The following is a 27,996-nucleotide window of genomic DNA, read 5'->3' on the forward strand; positions in this document are numbered from 1 at the left end:
GATTACGCCGCTCCGCGTTGTTGCGACGCTGATTCCCCGAAAACCTGCCGTTGACCCTCCGTCATCGACTTGCCACGAACCGGCGTATTCACAGTGGCGAACTTTGCGCCTACTTGAACTATGCGCCTTTCAGCGACCTCGTGGCTTCTCAGAGCGCCAACCGGCCAGCGGCGGTGCTAACAAAAGCAATGCTGGGCGCCCTGCACAACAAGCCTCGGCGGCGTGCCCGCGCCTCATTGTCATGCCCTCTTGTGGCGTGTTGTCTTCAATAAGCCACTCGAAGAATATTTCCACCGAGGGATGCAAAGCGTCTTCGTGGTAGTGCAACATCGCCAGGACAAAGGAGGGCTCTGACCACGGCGGATTGCCACGGCGGGAGCAACCTGGCGCTCACCTGCCCAGGAGAGGAGGGGTCTCGTGCGTGTGCGCGTGTGTTTTGCGTGGTGGCGCTCCTATCAGTGCCATGACCTCCGTGATTGGTGCCTCCTGACGTCAGCCGGAGAAAAAGGGTGAAGGGGAAGGGACCCAACGTGCCTATTTAATCTCTCGCGCGCAGGAGCGCACTGCCCGCTCTCATACCAAGATGTAAATACTTGTATATAAAGTTTTCTTCTTCGTCAACTTGCCCATCATGACTGCCCCGGCACTTCACCAACCTCGGCCCACATCGACCACGCTACCATGGTTCGCAACAGTGGAGTCAGCCCCTGGCTTCCCAATAGGGAGACAGCGGTGAAATTCCCAACAGTGGAGTCAGCGGTGGGATTCCCAACAGTGGACTCAGCCCTGGGATTCCCTACAGCGTGCGAGTGGAAGGCGGCGGCCGGTAGCCGCCACGGGGGAGCCACGTGAAGGGGGGCCCAACGGGGCTGCTGAGAAATAACGACAGCCAACGGGTGGGGGGGGGGCGAGGGTGTCCGGCCGCGGTGGGAAGCAAACACAGAATGCGTAAGTGCGGTGCCACCTAGTTTCCGCGCGGGCTTCTTTCCTACATTCCTCTAAACAGCGACGGGCCCCAAAGCACTCTGCGGTGGTTGTCACGGGTAATTGGATCACGTACCGGCTCTCCTCTGGACGCCGGTCCGCCTGGATATTGGGTTTCAGTCGACCAGCGGCCGCCGACATTCCTGTCGGACCGCGCCTGTGCTTCGGCCGAAGTCTGTCCCACCTGTCGGAAACTAGCGCGCTTATTTGCGCTGTCGTCATTATGTCGTTTGAGTGTGATGCGCGTCGAGCGAAAATCTGTCCGCACGTGTGCGTGTACGTCACGAAATCGCTCCGCCCCAATCTTGCTACTGCTGCCAGTCGCAGCAGCAGGCTGGCTAAGGCACCGAGGCTGTGCAGGTTGCGAGTTCGATTTCTGGCCTCGCATCTGACGATTAATGTGTTTACCAACGTCATATGCTACCTGTTGATGAGGTCGAGTGCTCGGGAACTTCCCGCTAGTTTTAGCATCTCCAGCTCGTGGTTAGTTTTAGGTCTGTCGGGTGTGTAAGCCATCTCGACTGTCCGTGCTCGAAATCCTCCTCTGAATCAAACGCTTTTTCATAATCGACAAAGGCCGTGTGCATAGGTTCGTGAAATTAGGCGGATTTCGGAATTTCCTGGCTGACACCGGTTCAATCGGACATAAATTGGGAGCCCTACAGGGGCCTTCCTCGAATTCTACTTTTGCATTTTTTGTTGTTTTTACCAAATATGATCGCAGAAAAAAAGCGCTCAGTGCTTCGCCATATAGTAAACAAAGTGGCAGCTCCTTGCCCGCTGTGAGCCGCAATATATTCCCTTCTAGATTCGTTTTGGCAGTGGAAGGAGGGCGAGGGGAGGGGGGGGGGGGGATTTTGTTCGTGAAAAGGAGGAAGCAGCCGATGGACGAGCTTCATTTGCAGAGACCTCTACTTTGGCGGAGCGGGCTAAAAAAAGCCGTAGACAAAGGCGGCAGTGCTGAACCCCTCAGCAGTGTCAAGAGGCCTCCTAGTGAAACCACAGCACTGTTTGCGGAGGACTCGAGTCCGCTTGACGAACACCGTGCGTGTAGCCCTCTCCAGTTTGCCCAACAGCGAGAACCGCAGGCGGGGCCCGAGCTCCCGTGCGCCCCGTTTCCTTCGCTTCAGAGAGCTCGGCGCGGCACGGCGTCGCTTCACGGGCATTTTCAGCTCTCTCTTTTCCGACGTGTTGTCACAGCTATCTAGATAAATCCCGGCTTTAAAGTATTACGTCCTCGCCCTGATGAAGGAACGACGACGCAGGTAACGTAAACAAGGTTTTCATTCGCGTAAAAAGAGCCTGGTATGTATGAGGAGCTATCGCGGCTCATCGCTGCACCAATACGGCCATTAACAAAGGAGGCACGCGCCCTTGGCATATCTCGGCCACTTCTGGGAAGGCGCTGTTTAAATGAGCACGCGCTGCATTAATTCAGGCCGCATCGACAACTCTGGCACCGTCGAATGGGCGAAAACGATTTTCTTATGAGCCGAGCGTGTGTAGACGCTTGGATGCATATTTGATATTGCGAATTTGTCTCGCCGCAGCTTCTAGGCTTCCACCTGAACGGCCACGTCACCATCCTTGTGCCATAGCAAATATATTGCGCGCGTTGTTAGCTCACGTGGAGATCGAAGGACCCACCTAACTGCGCGACGTCACCGAGACGCCGTGGCGTCGATAGCGACCCTAATGAAAAATAACGAAAACTTGCGCAGCAAACCCAAACATGATATGACAAAAATTACGCTGCGCACAGTGCGTTAGCGGAAAACGCCTCAAATTCTGGCGGTTTCAGAACTGTAGACATTGCATTGGCGTAGGTGTACAGTTTGTCCGTCTGCTTGTTTACAAGCACAAAAAAAGGTCCAAGCAAAGAGCAAGACCAGGGACGCCATCTTCACGCGTTGGGGTTATTCTCTGGAACCGAGCGAACTCATCCAAATAACGAAACCATGCCGTATTCTACGCGCATCTGTATTTTCAAGAAGGCCATTTGCTGACAGCGAATGTGCTGCCGCCTTTGTCTGGTGCAACCACACTTTCTGTTCCTTATTCTTGTCGCAGCATTCCGAACGATACCCTAGGTTAGTCAAATGGGCCACATATCACGCTTGAGTACATTGAACAACATATTTGAACAGATAACATCACGTCAAGTGGAATGTAGTGCGAATTATTATCGCTTCCTAGACAATGCGAAATGCACGAAGACTTCCGAGGAAGTAATATGGCTCACGTAGCCTGATTTGGGTGCTGTGACCGACGCAGTAACTAAATGGGCCGACCAGTCGCACGAGCACCTTTATACCGGGTGCACGTCGCTTTAGCGTTTCTTCACCCGGCTAAATCCGTGGGAGCCAGGTTTTCGTATTTCTTTAGCGATAGCGTCATGGGGCAACCAGCCTGATCCGCCGAGTACGCACGTCTACGGCAGCCAAAAGCAGGTGGTACGTGCAAAGAGAGCGCGCGGAGCAGCGAGAAGGGGTAAAAAAGGGAGAAAGCGAGACGAACATCTGTGAAAACAGATGGACCTTATCTGCCGCCCTGAATAATTTTCCTTTTCTTTTTTGTAGAGAGACTGCGGGGGCAACAAAACCTTGTTGAGCGTAGTACAGCCTTCTAATCAAACCGATTCCCATGCAGGGCACACGATTCCCCCTTCGTATATATTACAGGGCGAGGCAGTGGCTACGTAAGCATGCTCCACTGGGTGTCGAATAGCGGGCCACACTTGATGATGACCCGCTTGGACACCAGAATGCTGGACCGGACCTTCATGAAAGCTTAAAAAAGTTAACAAATCCAATTTTCGTCTGTCGTCAGAATTCGGCAAAATTGAATCGTGTGCGCTCATGCGTCTTTTTTTCGCAGCTTTAAAACGACCCGAGAGGTGGAGGTTAACGGTAAATTATCCGCCCACAGTGCGAGGATGATGGGCATCCAGCGCTGCACGATGCGCGGCCGCTGAGCAGCTCCTGACGTTGGTCAAGGGCTGCGTCGGCTAAAACAATTGCCGCGCAGTGTCACCACCCGGATCAGCCGATCTGGCGGCAGCGTGAATGTCTCGGTGCGGAAGGGCCGCGTGGTGGTGGCGGTGGACGTCGCGGGTGCAGCCGCGTGACGCCTGTGCGCGCGCGGCAGCTGCCTTCCTCCTTGGCAGCTGGAGGGCTCTGCTCAGGAGGCCGCCTGAGACGCGCTCGTGTTCGATCGCCTGCAGGCTCGTCCAGTCGTGCACTCGTCTCGCGTACACGCTCCGTGACTGCATGCGGCGGCGGGCACCTTGCGCAAGCCGGGCACCTCGCGTGATCCGAGTGCTTACTCATCTGACATTCACCAGCATCCCGTAACCGGTCTTCCTCCGCTCGGCCAGCCGAGAAGGAATGCGCCGCCGGTGACGGCACGACGGCGCACACCCGCGCTCTTACGCGCATGACGTACGGGTAGGTCATGGTCTCTGGCGCACAAATGGCGCGCTTTTCGGTAGAGACGAGCACATTTCGTGTCGGAACTTGCGTTCTGAGACTGCTTGCCCTGACAAGGTTCGACAGTGCACCCTTCCTCGGCAGTGAAACAACCTCCGCCTCTGGATGACTCTTCCGGTGAAATGGAATATCTTTCGCTGGCAGTAGAAATGCGGCCCTACTTTCTCTCTTTGTTCATTTAATTTATTTGTTAAGAGTAGGATTGTCTTGTACTCTGGCTGCCGGTGACCGCTGCTTTCTTTGGGCACACGGGCTGTTATTACCCAGGCAAGATAAGGTTTCTTTTTTTTGGGGGGGGGGGGGACTAATATAGCCGTTTCGTGTACTCATGTCCACATTAACACTAACGGGGCAGCCGGTGTTCGTTTGGTGAGATTCATTTCTCTGACAACATAAATTCCCGGTATCTTTGCTGCCTGGCGGAGGGCAAAAAAAAAAAAAAAAAGATGTCCCCTCGTACTGCAGAAAAAAGCCTCAGCACGTCGAACATTCCGCGTGGCAGTTTTTCACTGCGCTTTTTTTGCATTTCCTGGCCGTGGCGCTTCTTGTTGACCGATGCATTTACGCGAAAGAGGAAGGATCTCCGCTCGCATGCTATCTGTCAACAACACGCCTCCCTTCCAGCCCTGCTATTTGGAAGCATTGCATTATACAGACCTTGTGTATTCTGCTATCGCCGTCTTAGCTCCGGTGGTGCTTTCTTTTTGCTCTTCTGAGCCGAAGTTTACTTTTGACAGCTGGCGTTTGTCTTCCCCTTTAATCTCCAGTCACATCGCCTTGTTTTAAGGCGTCCGGGGCGTCCGGCGAGCAAAAGTGTATCGCCCTCCCCCCGTGTTGAACCAGTGCCAGCACCTCTCTCGTTTGTTTTCAACAGCTCGCAAGGAGCACGCGGCGAATGGTAACGTGAAACCTCTTCGCCGAAGGAGCTTGCTTCTTATATTGCTCGCGCAGCAACACAATCTGGCCGAAACACTGTCTAAGCGTGCGTCTTCAAGGCTCGCAGAACGCGTTGCTTCATTCAGGGCCCGCAGCGGCGGTGCTCAGCGGCGTTGCTCCGAGCATAAAGTTGGCAATAGTTCAGTTCCAGCTCGTGGCGAATGTGTTTTCAACGAGGCGAGGCACAGGAGCGGCTGTCTGTACTGGCATTTTTCGACGCATGGTCTGAATCCGAGCCTCTCTTGTATACGATGCATCTCATAGCCCATGCTGTTTTTTCAGGATGATCGTGACGCCGTAGTAGCTTACTTGCTTATGAGTAAGCTATCTATCGCATCGCAGTGTCACGGCGTCTATCAGCCGCGCTCGGTGACAGCAGCCAGTACTTCGCGACCAGCCGTGAGGGTGCATCACATCTCCGCCTGTCTGCTTTGAAAGAAAACATACGATTCCCTCCCACCCCCCTTCCAAAAGAAAAAGAAAATCTAGATATGGTCATTTGTATCTTCGTGTCATTGGAACCAATTTGGGAAAATCGAATTAAGCGCATCTCGAAAGCTAATGGACAGTGTACGCAGATCCCTCGCGTAGCAATGCACGTTGGATGATTACAACTATATTTTCGCTTTGTAATTATATACATTTTTGAGAGGGTTGTTTTTCGACACCAAGGGACATTTCAAACGCCTTCCCCCTGAGAAGAAAAAATGCGAGAAGGCTCCGCCGCTGCACGCACGAGGTCGCTCGTCACCGCACAGGTGCGGTCGCCGTAACCTGCAGGTTGCGTCGGCGACACGGCTCTCCCGCCAAGCGTGGTCGGCGCTGGTGCCGCGGCCCGCTCTGGTCGGCACTGGGCGCGACACGCGTCGCATCAATTGCGCGCGCGTTCTAAAAGCGGGCTCCCCCCCCCCGTCGACGGTGCACGCGTGTGCGTCGGCCGCGGCGGGTAATTTCCAGAGTCGGTCACTGGGAGGAGGCTGTATCGACCCGCGACAATACTCACCGTCCGAAATGACTCAGGGCTGGCGCCCCGGAATCGACTGTGCCGGAAACTTCCTGAAAGACGCCGGCCGACGCTGCTGACTCAGGGCTACGTGCAGGCGCGCGCGTTATTTGCACTAGCGGTATGCTTCACGCTTCCCGCGGTTCCGGCTGCTCGATCAGCCCTCCATTTCTCTTTAGCACCGTTTTTTAAGCTTTGGCGGTTTCATTTGTTCTGGTGTTTCCCAAACACGAACGGCCGCCCCAACCAGCGTCTCGCCACCAGCCACGCTGTCTTTTCCGCCTGGTTTCTTCCGTTTCCGGCCTCCGAGGTCACTGTGTGAGGGCTGATTCTTTCCAACTGAGTTTGATCTCAATTCCGCCGATGGCAGACCGCGCGCGTTAAGCGTGGATGCGTCGCTTCTTTAGAAAACCCGGGCTTTCGAGAGAGAAGCTGCTCCCCAGGGGGAGGGAGAAAAAGAATGGCCGATCTGGTAACGAGGACGGGTACTAGGAGAAGAAAACGTCGTCTCGGTGTCGTACACTGCAGCTTGGAACGCAGCGCAGCGTGATAGAGGCTAATCCGTTCGCCAATAGCGAGTCGTACAAGTCCGTTAATTGGGTTTGGCCGAAGCGACACGCGGCAAGCCTCATGCTACAAGTGCCCTGCCAGGCTTCGGGCCCGGCGTTTGCCTGGCGCGCTACACGGAGCTGTAAGCCATCACGCCTCGTCTCCCGCTCCCGGCCCCCGCCTGCCTGATACTTGTTGCCGGCCTTGCGCCCATTTTGCCTTTTTTCTCCCCTCCCTGTCGCCGTGAATCGCACATGTCTGGCTGTGCAGTATTGTCGTGACGTCTTTGTTGCCGGCCGTCATTGTACTCGGCTGAGTGACGGTAGCATGAAAATAGTAGAAGGGTCATTAGTTCTATTGGCATTATTGGCCGTATTCCTAAGGCAGCATGGAGCTTCAACGGCGGCTTTATTAGCTGGCACCGACATTTAGTGACTCAAGTAATCCAATAAATAGGCAACGGCATTCCAGATGGTTAGCTCGAGTTTTGTTCGTTGACGGCGATGTCGCGGGCATGCATGTTACATTTATCACGCAGCGCTCTCCGGCTTCCGCGAAGACCCTACATTCTCGCCTTCTCATATTTTTTTTTTTTTTTTACTTTTCAAGAGATGTAGCGGCGTTGTTCGCGCCTAGGTATTTGCAAAGGGCTTATGCCGTGCTCCGTGATTATAGATGACACGTCCGTTACATATATTCGGACCCGGTGAAACTTGCGTGTTCAGATTTATATTTTCCTAGTCGCATTTGATTCGTTCCCGAGTGTATTTGAAATGGGGCTTGACTTTGGTTTCTTCGAAGCGCGTTCTGTCCAAAGTAATCATGATTTAACTTCGGTAGCTCCTGCTGGCGGTAAGTGGAAATAAACGAAATTTGTTCGAAAGCAGTTGTTGCCCCCAGTCTCTTTAAATTCGCACTCGGGGGCCCGCCCCGTTGGCGACGGTGATTTGTCGGTGGTTCGGGTAGATGCGAAATCTTACTCGCGTGTGGCTTTTGGCGCATCCTTAGAATCCGAGGAAGGGTAAATTCACAGCTCTTCACCACGGCGCTTCTCTCTAAAGGTTCAAATTCCAACCCGTACACCCCTCTTGCATTTTTTTTTTTTGCCGTTTTGACACTGTAAGCTGCATAATTTTGGAATACGGGTGGCCCAATCACAGCTTGAACGTGTCACTTGCGAATGTTTCGCATGTAAGTTTCCTTACCTCAGTGCTTCGGCCACACCTGGCGTTGTCGCTTGAACTTTATCGCCGTATATGTGTGTCATAGGTCGCTTGTTCAATAAAATTAAAGAAAATAAAACCATATATCAGAGAAAGAAAAACAGGTCGCCCCGCGTTGTGGGCTTAGAGACGTCATGGTGGAGTGTGTAGGGCTGCTGCGGGCTACGTTCACGCAATTCCACGCAGCTGTTAGCGCGCAGGTGGGCGAGCCGTATTCGCGGATCTGCCGGCGCGTTCCGCTCGTCTGTTCTGCTGTGCCTGGCTACCTATGTTGGCAACCGGCATTAAATGCGTGGCCACTTAGTAGTGCTCACTGGTGGTGTTCTCACTACACGACGATTTCACTTAGAGTCGTCAGCAAACCGTTCCAGCCGACTTTCGCCTCAGAGACATTGACCGAGAGAGCTCGTGGGGTTCTTGAACAACCGCCCGACTCCCAGCGAGTGGCTTTGTTTCTATCCCGGGCACTGTTATCAGGGGGTATAGAACGGTTGGCTGGAGTAAAATCGGAAGAATAAGCGTCTCGAATGAGCAGCAGTCAGTGAGAGAGAAAACTTCATTGCAATACACCAGTCTTATAGCGTGCTGAGTGATGATGTTGCTCAGCGCATTTCATACCACGTCTTTTCGTTAAAAGACCTGCTCCTCCAGTATTCCGATATTGTGGAGGAAAGGCTATCTGCGGTTTCGGAAGAGATTTTTGTGCGAATTGTACCCGTGGCACGGGTGTTCGCATAATTGATGTTTGCACGTGTACGGAAAGGAATGAAGGAATTAGCCGGTCACTGCACCATTGCGCAGCAGCGCGAAAGTTAGAAAACCTTCGTCCTGAAGTGTCATTTCTTCGGCCGTGAATGTGTCAGGTGTGCGTGCACTACCGTGACTGACCATGGGGCACTGTTTCAATTTTCCCTGTTCGTGAGCTTTGTTAGCTGCTTTTTAGACGGCTTGAAATGCGGTTTTAAACTACGTATTTAAACCCCAACCCGGTAAAACATGGCTGTCACAGTTGAGTGTGTTCTGTTGCTGTGGGCTGTAGCTACCTCAGTGTTTTCTGCTAGGTGTGAGAAACGGGGTTATAAATATGCGAGTGTCGTTGGAAGCTCTTTTAAGGCTCTTTTTTTTTTGTGTAGATTTTTTTCCCAGGCGTATGGCCGAACGTCCTTGGTGAAGCAGTAGGCGGCGACAGGAGCTTCTTTCCGGGCGCACACGTTTGCTCTGGCATTACCAACGCTTCCCGGGTGGCCAGTTTCGCGCACACTGTGAGGCCTCTTCTTATGTGCTCTTTCATCGAGTACTTTTTATGTGCTGTAGTAGACCGTGAAGAGGCAACTAAAGGCCTCTGCTTCCCACTCGCTCTACGGGCTCCAAGAAATGCAACGCAGGTGCCGGAATGTCTGCCTGCTAGGGCTTTCCCTGCGAGGCTTCCATAGCGAGTGACCCTTAACCCTTCTCCACTATCGCTCTCCCAACGAAGCCTCGCGCCGTGCCGTTCAATAGCTTCTGTCACCTGCTTCTCTAAATCACAGCACTTCGATTGCACCTGCGTTTTTCTTGGGTGACTCACGGCAAGGCTCGATGACTGACCCGCCGCCGTTCTGAATATTACTTCGTCCACTGTTATTGCGTGCTCGTCTAATGCGTATCATAGTGGCCATTACGTGCACGCTCGCAAAGTGTCTCCCGAGGAAGTGCCGGCCGTCTCCCGTTGGCCGTGCGATGAACGCGCACGGCGCTCGAAGAGCCCCGCCGGCCGCCAGAGCGCGCCAAACAAAGCGCCGCCGTCGCCTTCTTGTGTGATTGCTGAGGCGGCGACCGGAGACAGACGTCGAGTCATTGACTCCGCGCAGAGATCGAAAGGCCCTCGCTGATTCACTGGGCCAGCCAGTCGGCGTCGTTTCCTTGTCTTCTTTTCCCCGCCCTTTCGCTGCGAGTCTGGTCAGTTCAGTTTCCGCGTTTTCCTTTGCGCCACCGCTTGACGCGCGTCCGAAGCCCGGTTCTGCTGCAGCGGCGCTGTTGCTGCTGCGGGGTCAGAGCTCTTCCTGCACTCCGCCGAGGGCGACGCAGTTGGCCGGCCGTCTTGTTCGGGAAACCGGTATCGTCAGTATCGCTGCTGGGTAGTCGATAACTCGATACACGACTCCTCACACACGCTTCGCAAAGAAGCCGGGCCGCTGCTCTTCCTTGGCGCTGCTTGTCCACTCCTCGGGCTGGCGAGCCACGGCAGCCCGAGTGGACCGTGCTCTTTTTGCTTTGCTCCCCCTTTGTGCTGCCCTCGTATTTAAATGGCGCCCTTGAAAGGGTGGCTGGGGCGGGCGAGAAAAAGGGCAAAGCAGTCGGCGCACGCAGGGGAGGAAATGGAAGTAAGTTGCCGTGAGAACTCGTGCGCCATGGGCTGGAAGTTATTGCCAGGGGATCATCACGGGGTGCAGGCAGCAAAGCAATTTGGTTGCCGTGCGAGTCTTGTTTCGTGGGAATGGCGACACACCTCGCCTCGATATTGCTGACGACGAAGAGGACGGCGATGGGTGCGACAGAGTGGTGTTGGGTTGAAGAAGCGCTGATTATTACGGGCAGCCAGCCACACTGCGCGGAGCTTCAAGATCGTTCCTACATGCGAGTATTAATTCTATGCAAGTTTAACCAACTTTTATCTCTGTTCATACTAGTTGTTTCGCTTAACAAATTTCTCTCTCTCCTCTGCCGCACACTCATACACACCGAGCAAAGAGTGAGAGAGTAAGTGTTTGGCTAGTTACAAGCTGTAATTAATAAATGTAGCTGCTTTATTGCAATAACGGCTTAAGAAGTCGACTCAGAACAATATCAATTGGTACTTGTGCGAAGGTAAAAATATTTGCTGTTGACACGAATCGGCAGCACAATGTAAAAGGAAGAAAAAAAAAAGATCCTATTGTGGATGACCTGTCCGGGGAAACAAAGCAAGGTTACAACTAGCTCGCATCTCCTTTTACACGCCGTCTCTTGCGTAAGGAGCGATAATAGCCTTCGCGATTGTGTCCGCTAGCTATCGGTCGTCGTTTCTTTGTTCAAACACCCACTCGACACGATCTGTACCGGCGAACTTGCGTGCTGCTTGGCTTCAGCAGTGGGGCGCCGGCACAATGCCTGCAAGGGCCGCCGGTTGACGACGTCGAGTGACAACCGCAGGCAACAGATGCCCCTTTCAGCAGCACTCAGCGCACCCGGCGGACACAGCGCGGACGCCGAAGCGGCTAATGCCAGATGACGTTCCCCGGTCCTTCGTTGCTGTACGCTCACCGACGCTCCCGCGCACCGTTCGAGCCGCTGATTGGATTTCTGCACAAAAGACCGAGTTTGCTCTCCTCAAGATGAGACGGCGAGATAGGAGAGCGTGGCAGGAGAGAGCCCGGCGCGATCTGGAGGCAGGCTTTGCACACGCCGCCTGGGTCAGGGCGGCGCAACAGTACTAAAGAGAAATACGCACACACGCTGATTGGTCATACATTACTTAACAAAAGCAGTTGTGAGCTGGCTTTGAAACACGCAAACTCGTGTAACTAAATTATTTGTCGAAAACTGGTGGGAGGTCATTCCGGTCTATGCAGTAGCCTGAGAAGGCGTGTGAATGTGCATCTACCTTTGCATGCGCGTGTGCGTGCGTTCCTGCCAAGCATGGTGGCCTTGAAAGCATGGTGAAGGAAACTCCTCGTATGGGAGCTTTCACCCCGCTCAGTTTTCTACAGGCGTCTGTGGTACACTCTACAGTCTTCCCGCGCCCAGTAGCAAGGTCGTTGTGTGGTCCGTCGGCGTGTCACGCTGTCCGGCCTCGGAGTGGCCGGCGGGCGGCTCGGCTGCAGCGGCGCGGCGGCAGCCTCCCGACGGCGGCCGTCTGCTCTCCGCGGCGCTGTGCAGGATGGTGGGCGAGAAAACAAAGGAAGTGGAACCGCCGTGTCGGCACTGTATCATTCGCCTGGTTTCTGCGGCTTCCTCTCGGCCTTGTGTTGAGCTCACTGCCGTCGTCCAAAGGGCGCGTCGGCGCTGCGGCAGGACTGCACGCACGTAGTATACTGAGCGGTTACAACTGCGGGAACTGCTTGCTCGCGCCGAACGTGCTGTCTGCGTGCAAACGACGGGAAGCGTCACGGGGGAAGAGGGGACGAGGGTCCGGAGTAAATTAGGTCCGTGCCTAACAGAAGGTAAACTTTGCACGATCACGGCGACAACCGGCGCCGGTGGACGATGCCGTACCAAACAACCTCGTGTTCACTCGGCCTCCGCTTTTGTTTTCCAACTGCTTTCGGAAAGGTTCAGTGCGCGGTCCTTGTTCTCGAGGTCCCCGTTTCTACTAACAACAGGCGGACAGAACTTTGCGGTGCAACCGGTGTGTTCGGGGAAAGTATTATTTCACACCTTTATTGCTTTTGCTGCGTGTGCGTGGGCCGGGAGAGGAGGGCGTGGGGTGCGCTTCGAACCTGTTTAAGCTCCTTGCTCCTTCGTTCAGCCTCTTTTGTGAGAGACCTCATCAACTGGTGTGTCTTTTAACGTAGGCTAACAATGACCGATGAACTCGGCAGCCGCACGTAGACAGTGTCTCGTGATCGAAACTTTGAATAGCTGTGTCCATAAAGTGAAAGCCCTTTGTGTGCTTTGCAAAACGCATTCATTCGTTGGAAATCCCTTAGGATTAGTTCAAACCGGCTCAAATGGAAATATTGCCTACATTATTGTTTTTTTGTACGTTGCCTCAATCAGAAATGCGGGCCGGGGCGCCGGCTTTGATAACCGCGTAACAACGCCCTGAACGGGGATATCGCACCGAATGAAATTTATTCACGTCATGCTGCGTTATTCTGGTGGGTTACCCGTTTTCACCGTAAATCGTCAAAGTAAAGTTTCGACAAGTAGGTATAAGATCGAATAACGCAATTTATAAATGGCTAACGTCGTGAGAATGATACATGGTGATGAGTTCGAAGAACTGCATTCCCACATGCGGTTGGTGCCTATCGCGAGAGCCTTCCGCGTGTGTTGTGCGGTGAAGCGGTGCTCGCACTTGCGACCAACCATTATTCGACTGCGTGTGACGGGGTTGTTGCGCTCAAAGATAAAAACATATTACACCAGCGCGACAATGATAGGTTGAAATCTCATAAAACACATTCTACTAGCCTGAAACAGTGCCGTAAGCATCGCGGGGGGAGGGGGCGGGTCGAAAATATTGACGTCAAGCGTGCTCATTACTTCAGGAAGAAATACAGAGGTTTAATTTCGCGCCACAACATTTTCACAGATGCAGAAGTAAACCTCAAAGGGTTTACTTAAACATCGAATATGCGCCGATAGAACAACCAGAAGGCTGGAAGTATGTCCTGCCATTCATCTGGCTATCCACGAAAGATTGCTTGCTTTAGAATGCAGCACGTCTCTGGGCACTGATGAGTCCTGCGCTGTTTGCCGGTTCGATCCTATATGCACGCTGGACCCGCTGGCGCAAGAACCTAAGTCCACTGCAGCCAAGCCGGCGGAGGCCGGCAGCCATTTGCAATGTCGGAAGTAAACAAACATTTGGTTTGGGGCCCTATTCTCGAAGCACTAAATTCACCGTGAAATGTGAATTCTCCGGAAGTATCTTCTGATTGGCTTTCAATTTCAGTCACGTGCTTCCTGTTGACAAAGGGCTTGTGTGTGCCTTCGTAATTTTGATGTTTCATGACGTTTACTAGCCCCACTTTTGAAGTTTGCCTTACTTCTCTCTACTGAAAGCGCATAATTCTTGGCGGGAAGTGAAAAACTAGACGAAATGCAGCGGGCATAACAACGTAGGCCTGACTTTACTATCCAGCAACAACACTGCTTGTATGGGATGCCCTCTCCGTGATTGGCCGAGAAGACGCGATGTAATTTAAAATAATTGGAGGGAATGCTTACGTCGCCCATTGGCAACTTCAGCCTGATGTTACGTAACAGCTTGCAAATGGCGGCTCCTGTCGCCGTGAAATAGGGCAAAAAATTTCCCCGACCATCGGGGCTGTGAAATGCTGGTGAATTTGCAGCACACGCAGTTTTGCATTACGCGCGGTTGAAAGCTGTTTTCTACCGCAAGAAATAATAGTTTTGACTGTTTACAAGTCAGCGATCACGGAGCACACAAATAACGTGCCGTATTTTTTTTATGGGAATAAAAAAAAATGTTTTGCGTAAGAGCAACATAAGAGGGCAGTACAAGCCTCTCCATCACAAAGAGAACCAAACGCATGTCATTTGTCCACACTCCTCCTGGCAAGCTGGTGGGTCACATGATCGAATTCAAGGAAAAATAACAACGAAAACTGACTGTTTTATTTATTACTGCGCTGATTCAGTGCGAGCTTGACGATTGAGTGAATCGGCGGCATCAGTCAGTACGTTCTGCCGTTATCAGGCGTAGCGTTTTGTTCGCCTTACCCCGTCATACGATGGTCACGGCCGTCTTTTTTCTGTGATAGCGCCATAAACTTGTAACATAGCAGCAGACGATAACGTGGCGGCGGTGATGGCCGGGAAGGTGATAACGCAACAAAGCTTGCACTGAAGCAGAGAGCTCAACTATGTCACTAAAAGCGACTGAAAGAACTAAATAGATGGATACGGCAAAAAAGATTGTGTGATGTTCTTTAGCTCAACACCACGGAGCAAGCTCAACACTCTCCGTTCGCGCGCTTTTGGATCAACGTTACTTGATCGCCATGGGGTGTTGACGCCAATTTTAACCTGAAGAAATGTGTTTTTCTTGCCAGCCTCAGCTGCCGTCCCAATTTTTATAATGCATGTGAAGTGCTTTTATCCTTTATGCGCAATATTTGATAGCTTGGTTGTGATTTTTATTAGCTAAACGTCAAATTACACTGCATGTCGTCATAGCTATACGTGCGTCATGTCACTGATTGCTTACGCAAAAAGACATGGCCAATTCACCCTGAATTTATGCAGCCGAGAGTATAGGGCACTAAAGGCCAACTGAACTCAAATTTTTCTTTGTCTAAATTTGGTAGTCTATGCTCTTAAAATCACCATGGCGAAATCATAAGCTTCGTAAGCACAGAGCACACTATTATAGGTACCGTCGTTCAAAGTAGCTTCGTGCAGACTTTGCACCTGGCGGAGAGTCGCCGAAACAAGTTCCGAACGGCCTGTGACGGAGAACCTGTCCCGTGAAGCTCGCGCTTCTCCGGCGACTTGCACGGCGCTCCGCCGGGCGAAGGGACGCGTCTGCCCACCACCGCGCTGTATCGCCGTCGCCATCGTATGTTTAAAACTAACCACATATGTAGCAAAATCCTCCTTTTTTTTCAGTGCATTAAAAGAGATTAGAAGTCTACACACTATTCACGCGCTTGCGAACGTTCTGGAGTTACCAATTTTTTTTTACTTGAAAAGGATATTTCTGCTGAAAAAATAGCGCGACACGCACACTTGGCTTACATTTGTCAATACTGTTGCATCTATCACAAAAAAAAAAAGGATTTTTTATAACTTCTTGACCTCATGCACTCCCGCGTTCAATATTTGCAATATTTGGGCTGGGCCAACGCCACCTCCATCCCTTAGACTTCTCCAAAATTTTGCCACCTAACTAGAGTTGTTGTACACGCGGGTATAGGCATTTCTGCGAATTTTGCCTCACTCACTAAGTGAACCAAAATCGCCCTTGCTCGTGGTAACAAACACATCCGCATAAATATCGACCATCGTCTTCGCGAAGTGCGAAAAACTAACGTAACTGCCTCTCTCCTAAACAAACTTGATTTTTTTTTAATTCCCAAAATGAAGTATTTACTTTTGTAGAGCGCTAGATTTAGTTTACTTGAAAATAAAATGTTTTCAACAGCACATGTCTGTGGTGAAAGTAGAAAACAGCGGCAGATAGGTAACTTTTTTCGTGTTTTAGGCATCATTCAGCTGTGGAAGCTGGCTTATAGTTTCAGATCCCTTCTATATTTCGATTCTCGATGTGCAGCAAGGCGAAAAATCTTGGGGTGATATTCACGATGCTGTTTGCATTGATTGATCTCCGCCCGCATGCGGTTTGTCCCCTTCAAAGAGAGCGATGTGATAGCCGAGACGCCGGCTAACCAAAGCTGCTTTTCAATATTGTACGAGCAAGTAGCTTTTAAATAACGGCCCGCTTTTTTACTCACAATGCCAAGGATTGTTACAACGGCAGTTATTCTGATGGAAAAATAACTTTCGTGCGGTCTACTTCATTTCGACTGATAGCGACGCGATGTCGCAATCGCGCCTAACTCCATTATCCTGGGCAAACATAAGTGGGAGTCCGTCTGTGTAAATAACAGTGCGAAACGCGACGCTACCACGCGCATTTGAAGACGGCTCTGAGCGGCCGCCGGTTCTATCGCGACCGCTTCCGTTCCATCACGTACGTCACGTCCGGCCGCCGGTAATGGCTGCCTTTTCTATTCAGTTTCGGTTCCGGAAAAGCCAATGTCGTGAGCCATTTGCGTCGCTCGCGTTCATGTTTGAAACGTAGTATTTTGCATTTCGCATTATTTTTGTGCGTACTATTAGGTGACATTATTTCTACGTGGATGCCTACTAAAGTGACGAAAAGCGACAACGTCACGCAACATAAGCGATTCGCAAGTGGGAACGTACGCTTAAGCGGTCATGCTGAATAAGCTGTAGCGCTGGCAGCAACCAAGATGTAGCAAATGTGTAGCCCATCGACACTGTTTATACTGCCACGCGGATGACCACCAGTAAAGCCGTGGTTCCGCTGACCCGAAAGAAACTGTATATATTTCTGGCTAGTCACTGCACTTGCGCAAGGAGGCCGTTTTCTTCGGTGAAGATCAGGAGAGGTGGAAGAGGCGGAGGCGGGACGCGCTTACATGGCGCGGAAGCCTTGCGGCTTGTTTTACCGCGCGTGTTTTTCGGGGCCGCCGAGAGAAAGATGGGAGCCGGGTTCGAGCCGCGGCGGCCGGCAGCAGCTAGGGGGCCGGCGCGGTTATATCGGGCTGTTTTGACTGCCGACGGCGCGGCTGCGCGGAATTCAGTCTCGCCTTGCAGTCGCGTTTCACGAACACGAGAAATATGCCGGCTAAACGCGAAATGCCTGCTGCCCCTGGGCTTGTGCCGCCGCTTGGCTGCAGCTGTTCTCGGGGCTTCCGCTTTTCTGCGCTGCTCAGCGGGTTCCCGCGTGCGTGCGCGCCCCGCCTCTGGCTCGCGCGCTTCTCTGCACGCCGGCGGACGCCACTTCTCGGACGCGGCGTCAGGTTTGCGGCGTGCGCGGTTGCGTGACCGAGCCGCGCTTCCCGGCGCGGAGCGGCGACAAAAACGCGCCTAGCCAGCCGCGACGCCCAAGCGACTCTCGAATGGCGCTCGCCTGTCCGCGCGAGTGTAGAGCCTGCTGCAGGTGAAGGATGCTTCGCCTGGAAGGACGGCCGGTGTGAGCCGCCGAGACCCGACGCGCGAACGAGAACGCACGGCGCCGCCGATGCGCCAGGTTGCACGCCCGACCAAGCTGCGACCGAGCGACGTGCGACGCCACGAAATACGCGGAATTCCGATTCACGCGAAATGCTCGGTTGTGTGCCTATTCCCAACCACGCTGCGCGTAGATGAATGCAAAAAGAGTGCGCTCTCCTCTACTCTGTGTGAGATTTTCTTCCCGTATTACTCATTACCCGGTTGTTGCTGTCTTTCCGAGCCGATTTCCCGTCGTGTACAGTGTCTTGCAGTCATAAGCGACGAGAATGCGCTGAATGAACGAGCGCTTGCACAGCGTCATTCTACTTCATCCGTCCCCTGCTTCCTTCCCTAGTATTCGTGGCCGATGTTGTCCCTGCCTAGCCTCATGTCGAGTGCAAAGCCAGGGCGAAAGTGGACAAAAAACAATATGGGAGAAGGATTGGGGGGATACGGGGAGTAAACTCAATTCGCGCACACTGCTATAGCACAGACCTCACCCCATCACTCGGAGTGATCAGCGTGCATCGAGGTGCCAACATTTTGTTTTGCGGCCGGGTTTATTTCTCTCCAAAGCGCCCCTATACCTCAATTAAACTTTCGCCCGAACCGTCTCGCCTCTGCGCAACGCACGCGGCTTCGGCGCGGGGCGCCATATAAGGCGGGCAATCATTACGCTGCTCGGGAGGTTGCAATTACGTTCCCGGAGCGGTCGTCTTTGTCTCAGGGGCATGGAAACCTTGTCCGCCGCCTGTCCGCGCAGATAGTTTGACGGACAGCTTCCCCGCTGTTCCCCGCCGGCGGCCGGTTCAACGCTCCGTAGCCGCATGCCCGCGCTTCGAGGCGTCCTCGCACGAGCGGACTTTGCCCCCTTTCGTCGTGTCGCCAGGCCCAGGCGGCGGTATAAATAACGTGCCTGTAGGGGAAGCCCACACTCGGGCATTAATTCCAAGGGCCCCTTGAAATGGCTGAACCGCTTAACGTGCTCTCCCATGCTCTTCTCGGCGGCGTATCTGGCGTGTGCGTAACGGTTGCTGCAAAGGATGCCAGAGCGGGCCCTACCACGGCGGGGAACTCGGCCGCTTTCGTCCCCGGCTCATCAGGGTGGTCACACTTTAAAAGCACGGGATCGGCGCCCTGGAGAGCGCTCGTTCGAGCAAACTGCCTCGTCCGAAGCGGCCCTTGCGTGGGCAGCCGTAGGCTGTTTCGTAATCGACATTCTTGCGTGTAGCGCTGGGGCGACAAAAACCGCGCCGGTCGAGCGCGTGCGAGCAGTGGTCCGTGGCATGAATGAAAGTGATCCGTCTTGCCCTCCTCTCCGAAGCCTGCTCCTTGGGCATCGACTGGACCTCATCGTCCGCTGTTTACTGCTCCACACCGTTTCTGCCGAGCATCCCGGGTTCGCCCTTCGTCGTCAGCAATTAGGCAGGCTCAAAAAACCACCTCGCGAACCTCCGGGCAAGGCACGGCGTGTCTTGCGCGCCCGCCGCCACCAATGGTGCGGGAGTGGGGCGTTTCAACAAATAGAAAATAAGCTGAGACAGTAAAATGCTTTGGCAAAAAAAATGGCGTTGGGTGGGAGGAGCGGTGCGGGAAAACACCAGCTTCATTGATTCCAGGGCGGCCTCGTAATAACGGAGTGCCACCAGAGGGGGAGGAGGTTGATCGAGCGTGGCGGTGGCCCGCTGAAGATGTCCTCTGCGAATGCACCCATCACGCGTCGAGGCTGCTCGCCGTCCTCACCGTGACGACGACGGGTTCACGAATGGGACGCGCGGTACCGGCATCGGTCGCACTAGTTCTCAACGCGCTAGAAGAAGTGGCCCTGCCCACCCCTTTCGTTGTTACTTTCGGTGGACGGGTGCCGGGCGGTGTACAATCGAAACGAAGCATTTTGAATTGGCGAGCTATTGACCTTGAGACACCTATGTTCTTGATTTAACTGCATGGCTATTTCTTTTTTAAAATTTTAGGTTCACAACGCGAAAGGAATTTCCCGTTTTTTGCGTATCTGAGAGAGTTTATGCTTCTTTACAAGGGCTCAAAACGCGTGCATTCTCCATGTTCCAGTACGCTTTGTTTGGTATTGTTGTCGGAGTAAAATGGCGCGCGAGGAGGTGGCCTTCACTGCACGTCCGACCATCCTGCAGGGAAAGAAACTCCTGCGCGAGGCTCGTCGAAGAGAATGTTTGCGCTGCCTTGAAGAAATCGTGCGGGAACGAGGAAGGAATGCAGCGCTTTCCTCGTGCCACCTCTCAGCTGTTTCGTGGTGTGCATTGACAGTTTCCCTGTTTGATTTGCCGAGTACTCGGTCCGGTGACAGTACTCTTGCCCGGCATTCGACACTTGGTCGGGGCCATTGGGCTTCGTGCAGCAGATATTCGTGGTCGCGTATTGACCCGCTCGATGTGAAACGCATACATTATGTGTCCTACACGAAGCTTTACCCCGTTGCGTGTGCCTGCGATATATGCGAGATGTTCGCCGTAGCATTTCCCAATGGAGGCGTGTAAACGACGTTGTCACGGCGAACGTGACGGGTTTCCATCTACAAATTATGTAATTATTAATTGAGAGTGAAGAAGTTATATTCTGAAGATATTTGGGCTTTAAACACCGAGGTCGTTTACACACAAGCAATAAGCGCTCTTCTCGACTATTCAGATGTACATGCTATCCTTTAAAACGCAGGTCTGTCTCTGTCACCTTTGTGTTTATTGTTTTGGCGCTCTGTGGCCCTAGATGACCTTCCGCCAATTAAAACACCGATATACGCACATACCTTTGCGCTTGCGCACTGTGCTGTTTCCATCTGCATTCATGCGAGTTGGTTAGTGCTCGTCAGAAACAGAGAGCGTCACACACTGCGAAGAGCTTGGAAATGCAGTGTCTTAGACTTTCAGCTGTTTAATCGTGCTATAATACCTCATATCCTCAATTCCTGATAAGTTTTTTTTGCTGTTATATAGCTATCGTATTGCTTTTCTGTGTGCAAAAAAAATTGTTACCGCGTTTAAACGACGGAAAAACGAACACTCATAATTTCATTAGCGCGTTACTTTTCGAAATTCGGACGTAAGGAACAAAATTATAAGGGCACAGTGTTTTCCGTTTCCCACGGATTTCGTCACCCAGCGGCTGCTTTACATGTATGCCCACGTGCGTGTGTGAGCAGCTGTCGTGGTCGAGTTCATTCGCCTCGATCTCCAAGCCGGCCAGAGCGCTCATTAAGATGGCCATCGTCCGTTCAGGCTGCGTACGAGCAGCGCCACCCAACATCGCGGCACCACCTCCGCTTTCCGTGGCACGCTGCCGCGTCAATGAGGTTGAGGCGCCGTAGTAACGTTCACCTAAAACAAAACGCAGAGAGAAAAAAAAAGAAACGTGTCGGTATGAGACAGCGATAGGCCATGCGGGGGGACGCCTTCGGTGGTTGCGTCGCCGCGCCGTGAATGCGACTGGGTAGTGAACGAGCAGCCGCGTACGAGAGCAGCGCGCAGTGTCGACCAGCTGGCCAGCGCTGCCGCTTTCGAAAGTAGGCCTTCCTGCGGAGGCGTCCGCCAAGTCTCGTCGCCTACACGCGCGCTGCCTGGGGCTGTGTGCGGCATCGTTCTCCCAGAGCTTCTCTCTCCTGCAGTCGTTTTGGCGCCAGTCGGTTTCACTTTCTCGCGGATGCTGGGACGCACGCCGCTACCGCTGCTGCCACCAACCACCACGGTGGTCCTCGCGGTGGCTGCGGTGCTCGTTGTGGTGCCAAGGGGCTGATCGGAGCAGTGACGCTTCCTTCACGCGTGTGACCGACCTTAGGCTGCGTCACGTTCCTGGCATCGGCGCACCGTGGCCGTATATATGCGGGGGATACATGCGGGAGTGCGTTCTGGCCTTCGACTTTGGAAACGTCCACAATAGGTACACGCAGCCCAACGCTGCCCGACACATAATGAGGCTCAAGTTTAAGGTAACCAGACGCTAAGGCTCACCATAGGCATAACAACATAGCCACGTTTGTTGCTGATGATTGCAGGTGTCGTCAGAAGCTCACGGCCGTTACACTGATCCCCACTATGTTGCGACGTGAACGCGCCCAAGACGCTCACGGCCGATTCACTATTGGCTGCGCCATCAGAATTCTGCGGCGTTCAATTGGACATTAATGCCTTTGCATTCAACACTTGTGCGGAAAGCGCACACCTTTTTTTCCCCCTGGCTTCTTCCTTGCTGCTTTTGCGTAAAGTTGCACAAAGTGGGTTAGCGCTTTCGGCATCCCGTTCAAGCCTGCCCACTCTGGCGAAGGAACAAAGCTGCAGAAGGAGCGCAACAAAACGCTGGCGCTCGCTGTGATGTAACGGCATCCCTCCCGACGTTCTTAGCGAGGAAACCTTTGAGGGTTGCTGAGGAAAATCGAGGGTTCCCCCCGCGCGAAAGCCTTTTTTTTTTCTGTCATTACATCACAAACACAAACCGCAGGGTGAGTCGTACGGCTGCTTCGCAACGACGTCTGCGTGCTGAGCGCTGCGTTTTCGCTTCGCGTTTTTCTGTTTCTTTGTCACTGGGTGCATTTTGTGTGGCAGAGCGGTTTTATATTTGCTGTGTTATTAGTAATCCTAGCGAGTGTTTTAATGCGTGCTGCACGGCGTCTGGCGTTCCAGCCGGCGCTCCCGAGCGTTCACCCACGCCGCAGCTTCCCCATCGCCTCCGTGGCCGCAGGCGCAACGGGCGAGCACGTGGCCCCGTCGCGAGTTTAGCAGTCCGTCTGTTCCGTCGTGTACGTTGTTACCGAATTGACCAGGACCCGTCTGCGCCTGCGCGCGCGGAAGGGCGAGGAGGCGCGGACATGGCGAAGGCAGGCCCGCGGAACTAATCCCCCTACCGCGACGAATGCCCAAGTGCCCAGACGGATCCCGGTCAACCAGGTGACAACGTACACGATGGAACGGACGGACTGCTAAAACTCTCTCTCCTCCTTGTGTAAGCACCTCAAAGCGATGTCATAGCGAACGCCGGTGGGACCCCATATCATACGCAACTACCGTGGGAAACTGTTATTGCAGTAATCTCAAGATATCAATGACATGCAGGGAATTAATGTGTGTGAACGCTGTAACTTTACAAGCGAGCGGCGCGTTTAGCGGATGTTTCAGAGCACGAGGCATCCGTGTCAGGGGGTTCAGTGTGCCTCGCCACTCAGTCGGTCTGTCGGTGTTTCAGCCATTGTAGCGTACACCCCTCCAAGTGAGCGATGCATTTCACTGAACGCGTGTTTAGCCACCCCGGCGCCGCGGCGGAGGCTCAAGCAGTTCAATGTCGCTTGTATTTCTGCACAAAACACGATTGGGCTTTCCGCCTAAACCAACACCGCGGCCAGTGGCTCCCTTCGGGGAGAACGCGCCTTCCTCTCCCAATACTGGAATAACCCTTACTGGAAATGCTGGAATAACCAGTACTGGAATAAATACTGGAATAAATAAATAAATAAATAAACAGGGGTTGCGAATGATATGGGGTCCCATCGGCGTTTGCTATGACATCGCTTTGAGGTGCTTACATGAAGAGGAGTGATATTTGCAGTCAAACGTGCGTGGTCTCTTGATTCGAATAATTTGCTCCCTTGGAAGCTGCAATCCGTCATTTGGGTGCATTGCGGCGAAGCAGGCGGGCGAATGTTTTCGGCGCGAGAAGCGCCTTGGGGACAAAGTTGCGCGGCAGGCGTGCTAACCCTCGGTCCCCCGTGCGACCCTGGAGCCTATTTCAGTGTTTCGTATCTGGCGCCATTTTTCTTTTCGCTCTTCCGCTCAGTGCGGGCGTTATTTTTACGGGAGTCGGCATCTTTGGCGGCTCTTGTTCCGGAAGAGTGTCCCGCTATTCTTGGCCGCCCTGTCTACACCCGGCCTTCCGACTGTGGGAAGCGCTCTCCCCGTTCACACGACGTGGCCGCGCGCTCGCCGGGCCAGGAACTGGGTTGAAGGCTCGGCCTGTCCCCCGGCCGCTCTCGACTTTCGCCTCGTGCCCCAACGTTCCGTCAAGATGGATGTCCCCGCACACATCGCGTGTGGGCTCGTTATAAATGACGGCCCCTCTTGCGTAATCGCCGCGCTCGGCCTGATCCGCCCGCTTCCCGCGACTGTAACCGGAGGCTCTCGGGAGGACGCCGTCGTGCCATGGCCATGCGCTGATCCTTCGCGGATCGTCCGCGGACACTGCGCTGGCGGATGCTTGCCCGTTCGCGAGTTTCGGCGGTTGCCGTAGAGGACGTAATTAGCGCGTGCCGTAAAGAGTGCCCCCCCTCCCCCCACTGCACCGCAATGGCCAATCGCTGCGTCAGGCGGAAAGAACGTGGCGAATAACGAGGCCGGACATACAGTTCGACTCGAACATGCTACCTGAGCAGTGGCAATGCAAAACGTAGAGCTTGCGGCGTCATTTTCATGTTCGATTCCAGTCGTTGGTCAGGTGCGTTGTGGTGAAACGGACTGACAGGGCATTGTTTTCTCAATGCTCAGTGGCCACGACTGCCACATTATTTTGAGGGGCAAGACGATGGAATTCTTGTGGTTGACTGGCTTGAGACTAGGACACATTTATCGACTTTGTTAGTCCATAGTGCTTTGTCCATGCCAGCGTGCAGCTTAGAGTGCTTTCTTAGAGAACACCGGTTACCTAGAGGTAGGCATGTATATATGGTGGCGGGGCTGCAACCCGATTTAAAGCTCATATGCGTATTTTTTTTTTTTGTTATTGTGGTTACGGTAACTGTAGAAAAACATGTTCGTTTTCAAGTTGTTTTTTTTTAACGCTAATTCCAAGCGTTCATGAGGCTGGCACGTTAGCCTTAGTTTCGTTTTATTTTCATGCGGGGGGCGGGAAGGGGTTACACGTCAATTGGTATTTCAGTCCCGCTTGAAAAAAAAATAGGTTGCGCCCGTAACAAGGGGCCGACGGCAACTTTTCTCTGGCGCGCAGGGTGAGGCGTTTCGTTGAAAACGCGAGGGTCGCAAAAGCCAAAGCCGGGCGCCCACCAGAGTGTTTGTGCGTGCCGCCGAGACAGCGGCCGACTAAAAAAGGGGCTCCCAGTGGCCACGCGACGGCCGCTTTGCATGGCTGCTGCAGGCGGCCGAAGGTTGTGCGCGCATAATGGCGGCGCGGATGTGTGTCGTGGTTGGGTGGCCGCTCGCAATGCAATTACAGCGCTTCCCCAAGGACGCCGCCACGCTCGCCACGGTGAATCATCGCTCGTTAGATTTTGCCACGCCTCGTGCATACCTCAAGGGTTTCCTGGCGCGCATTGTACGCCGAGAGCCGGAAGAGGACGCTTTCACTCGGCCGCCGAAGATGGCCATTATTCTTCGCACGTCTGTCTGCGGAAACGCGGCCCTCGGCCGCGTATGTATATTGGGGGCCCTCTGACCGTGGCCAGCTCGCCTCCGCCTAGACACGCTTGGGGTGCGCGCGGCAATCGATGCGCTCTAGTTCTGCACTTCATCTGGCCCGATGCCCTGGTATACCGTTGTCCTCGGAATCCCTTTAGCCTGATGGTACCCCTTTCCTGCGGCGGGGCTCTCATAGTAGCTCACAAGCCTTATTGAAAACTCCGTGAGAATATGGAAAACAATCCGTCGTAAAGTAAACTAGCAGAATTGATCTAACAGGGTAATGATCGAGGGAATGTATAAAGTTCTAGACGGCAAAAAAAAAAAAAAAAAAAGCTAGCTACTGTGTCAGCAAGGGGAAGCCACGTGAAGAGCGAGTTTGAGTATGCTGCGTTGGGTAATGTGCCTGCCCCTTCCACAACCCAACTTAACCAGCCGGCATCGAGCACTCCCCTATCCATCATCCCCCTCCCACCGCGTTCTTGTAGAACTTCTCACAACCAAAGCTAACCAAACAGCGTCGTCGCCTACCTCATTCATTCTCACCACCATCCATCAAGGTCGCCTCCACCGCTCGCCAGCCTCATCTCCGCGTGTTAACCTTTTCTCACTGGTTACCGGCTAACCTCTTCTCCAGGCTCCGCTTTTTCGGGCTTCACATTTCGTCACCACAAAATCTCAGGCACCTAAACCGGGAGCGTTTCAAATTAAAGGCGTAGATAGGGAGAGGAAGCGTATACCCAGCGGTTGTCATCAGCACAATCAGTCACCGCGTGGCACCTGGCGTAGTGGGGCCGTGATGTGCCTTACTTCGTGAAGCCCCATCATCATCGTCATCATCATCGTGCTAAGTGCACTGCACGGTAGAGGCCTCTCCCGTAGGTCTCCAACCACTCCTGCCCTGCGCTGCCCGAGTCCATTCTTCGCTCATGAATTTTCTTATTTCATTCTCCCATCAAATCAATGGTCTTCTCTCGGTAGCCGCTCTGCTACCCTGGTGGTCCACCAGTGGTCAGTCATTTCGTCGCATTACCAAGACCACTTATTTTCGCATATTTGAACTATGACATCGTGCCCCCGAGTTTGTTCCCTGAAGCGTTACTCCTATCATCCTTCGTTTCACGACTCGTCGAACTGACCTACGTTTTCTTTGCAGGTGTTTATCTAGGCGCCAATTATGTGATCTGGTGCCACAGCATTGTTTTAAGTATGATAATAGAGGCAGCCCACAATTCATTTCATGGGTAGCCTACTGTTTAATGATATAGTGCTTTTCCAGTGCCCATAGCCACGTTCCGCCCCGGTCGTATTGAGTGGCTGACTAAAGTCACGCCTTATGAGCCTGTTCTTTCGCACCGGGGCGGGCATTGCCACCCTGCCGCCAAAGAAGACAACAAGCGTGGGAGGGCGGTCGCCCTAGTCGGGGGTCCCACAGCCACAACAATGGTTCCCCGGCGCGGTTCTCAGCATCTCGCAGTGACGCGCGACGCCATTGTGCCTCTGGAAGCGCGCCTGAAAGCGTCCTCTTTCACCTTGTGCATTGCCAATGCGCCGGTGCGTTCGCTCTGCCTCCGCCGGCTCGCATCACCACCGCGAGGAGCAGGATCCCTGTTGCAGCGCTGTTAAGTCATCGCGAAGTTCGCTCTGGTCCTGAGAAGCCGCCGATCTCGGCTGGCCGCCGCCTACATCAGACCCGGCGGTGTTGTCGTGTTGGGAGCCAGAAGCGATCAAATCGCTGGCGCGGCGTAGAATGAACGACGCGTTCCGACTGCACTGTCTCGACGTGGGAACAGACGCGCGGACATGAAAGCAGCGCCTTGGGTAACTGGATCAGTCGGCGCGGGCTGCTGACAAGAGACGGAAGGGAAAGGAATGCGCGTCGCTTGTTCGGGGGCATATGGTTTGCAGGCGTCCAGACAGCTTCCGGGCCGTCCGTCTAAGTCTCGGGGGCCGATTAGGCCCAATTAAAGGCGGCCGCGCTGGTCGCCGCCGCAGGACTGGTTTTGCAGCGAAAGTGGCCGGACGGCGGGGTAAATGATCGCATCGGACGAGCCCGCGCGAGGGGGAGTGTTATGTTTCGTATCGGGACCAGTGATCCGCGGATAGGCGGCTTCGCGCGAAGGGGGGTGTCTTTCCCAGGAACGAGATTAGGCGAAACAAGCGCTGCGTATAATTGGAAGGCCCCAACGAACGTGCCCGGATTAAAATATGGAAGCTTCCGAGAGCCGCACGCCGAGGCAAGTCACGGCGGCTGTCTTTATAGCCCCTAGTTTTGGAAGGGACTCGGCCCGCCGCCGTCTGTAAAGGAGCCCGCGCAGTTCCCCTGAAGGGGTTGGGGGAGCTACGTGAGCGGAAACCGTTATTTGTCGCCGCTGCTGCTGCGTCAACCCTTTATGGTGACTTAGTGCTCGGGATCCCCGGCTTCCGCCTCTCTGGCGCTAAAATATGAGGCCGCCTTCTCCTCCTGCTCGATTTCACTGGCCGCGCTCCTTCCCGCCGCCGCCGCCATCGGGCATCGACAGGCGCGCTTCCCCTCCGCGCTCGGGGAGATTTCCTTTGCGCCGCTTCTTTTGCCCGCGTCCCTAATTACTGGAGCGCGTCGACGCACTCGTCGACGCTACCAGCTGCGTTGAAGGAAAATCCCGATCCAGACCCCGTTAGGAGACGCCTTCTGAGAGACTCGGCCATTGATCGAGCCAGCCTTTAAGCACCGCCGCCCACAAGAGGGCGCAAATGGCACAAAGCGAAGTTGTCCGCAGCCATGTCGACCGACGAAAACAAGGGGGAAAAATTAAACGAACCTCGGTCATTTGGGCAGGGCACCTAATGTACGGCCCCGTAAGGAACGGCTGCAGACGGAAAGGAGGCACGAAAAGGAGGCGACGAATAGACTCGACTGGCGCAGGATGGGAGAGGAATTCTTCGGGCCTTCGGCGGGAAAAAAAAATTGAGGGAAGCTTGCCCTCACGCGCAAGACTTGAATGGCGAAGCTGTTG

General features: G+C 53.8%; 1 protein-coding gene and 1 long non-coding RNA gene across 2 annotated transcripts in view; one reads left to right on the forward strand and one right to left on the reverse strand.

Moving 5' to 3' along the window:
• Positions 1-27,996, forward strand: part of LOC144155777 (Krueppel-like factor 6) — a 393,838-nt gene that overhangs the window by 13,049 nt on the left and 352,793 nt on the right. The window lies entirely within an intron of this gene.
• LOC144155779 (uncharacterized) overlaps positions 1-27,996 on the reverse strand; it is a 109,687-nt gene that overhangs the window by 2,607 nt on the left and 79,084 nt on the right. The window lies entirely within an intron of this gene.

The sequence above is a fragment of the Haemaphysalis longicornis genome, unplaced genomic scaffold (assembly GCF_048455015.1).
Source record: "Haemaphysalis longicornis isolate Haplotype H1 unplaced genomic scaffold, Haemaphysalis longicornis Haplotype H1 scaffold_1, whole genome shotgun sequence".
Classification (NCBI taxonomy): domain Eukaryota; kingdom Metazoa; phylum Arthropoda; class Arachnida; order Ixodida; family Ixodidae; genus Haemaphysalis; species Haemaphysalis longicornis.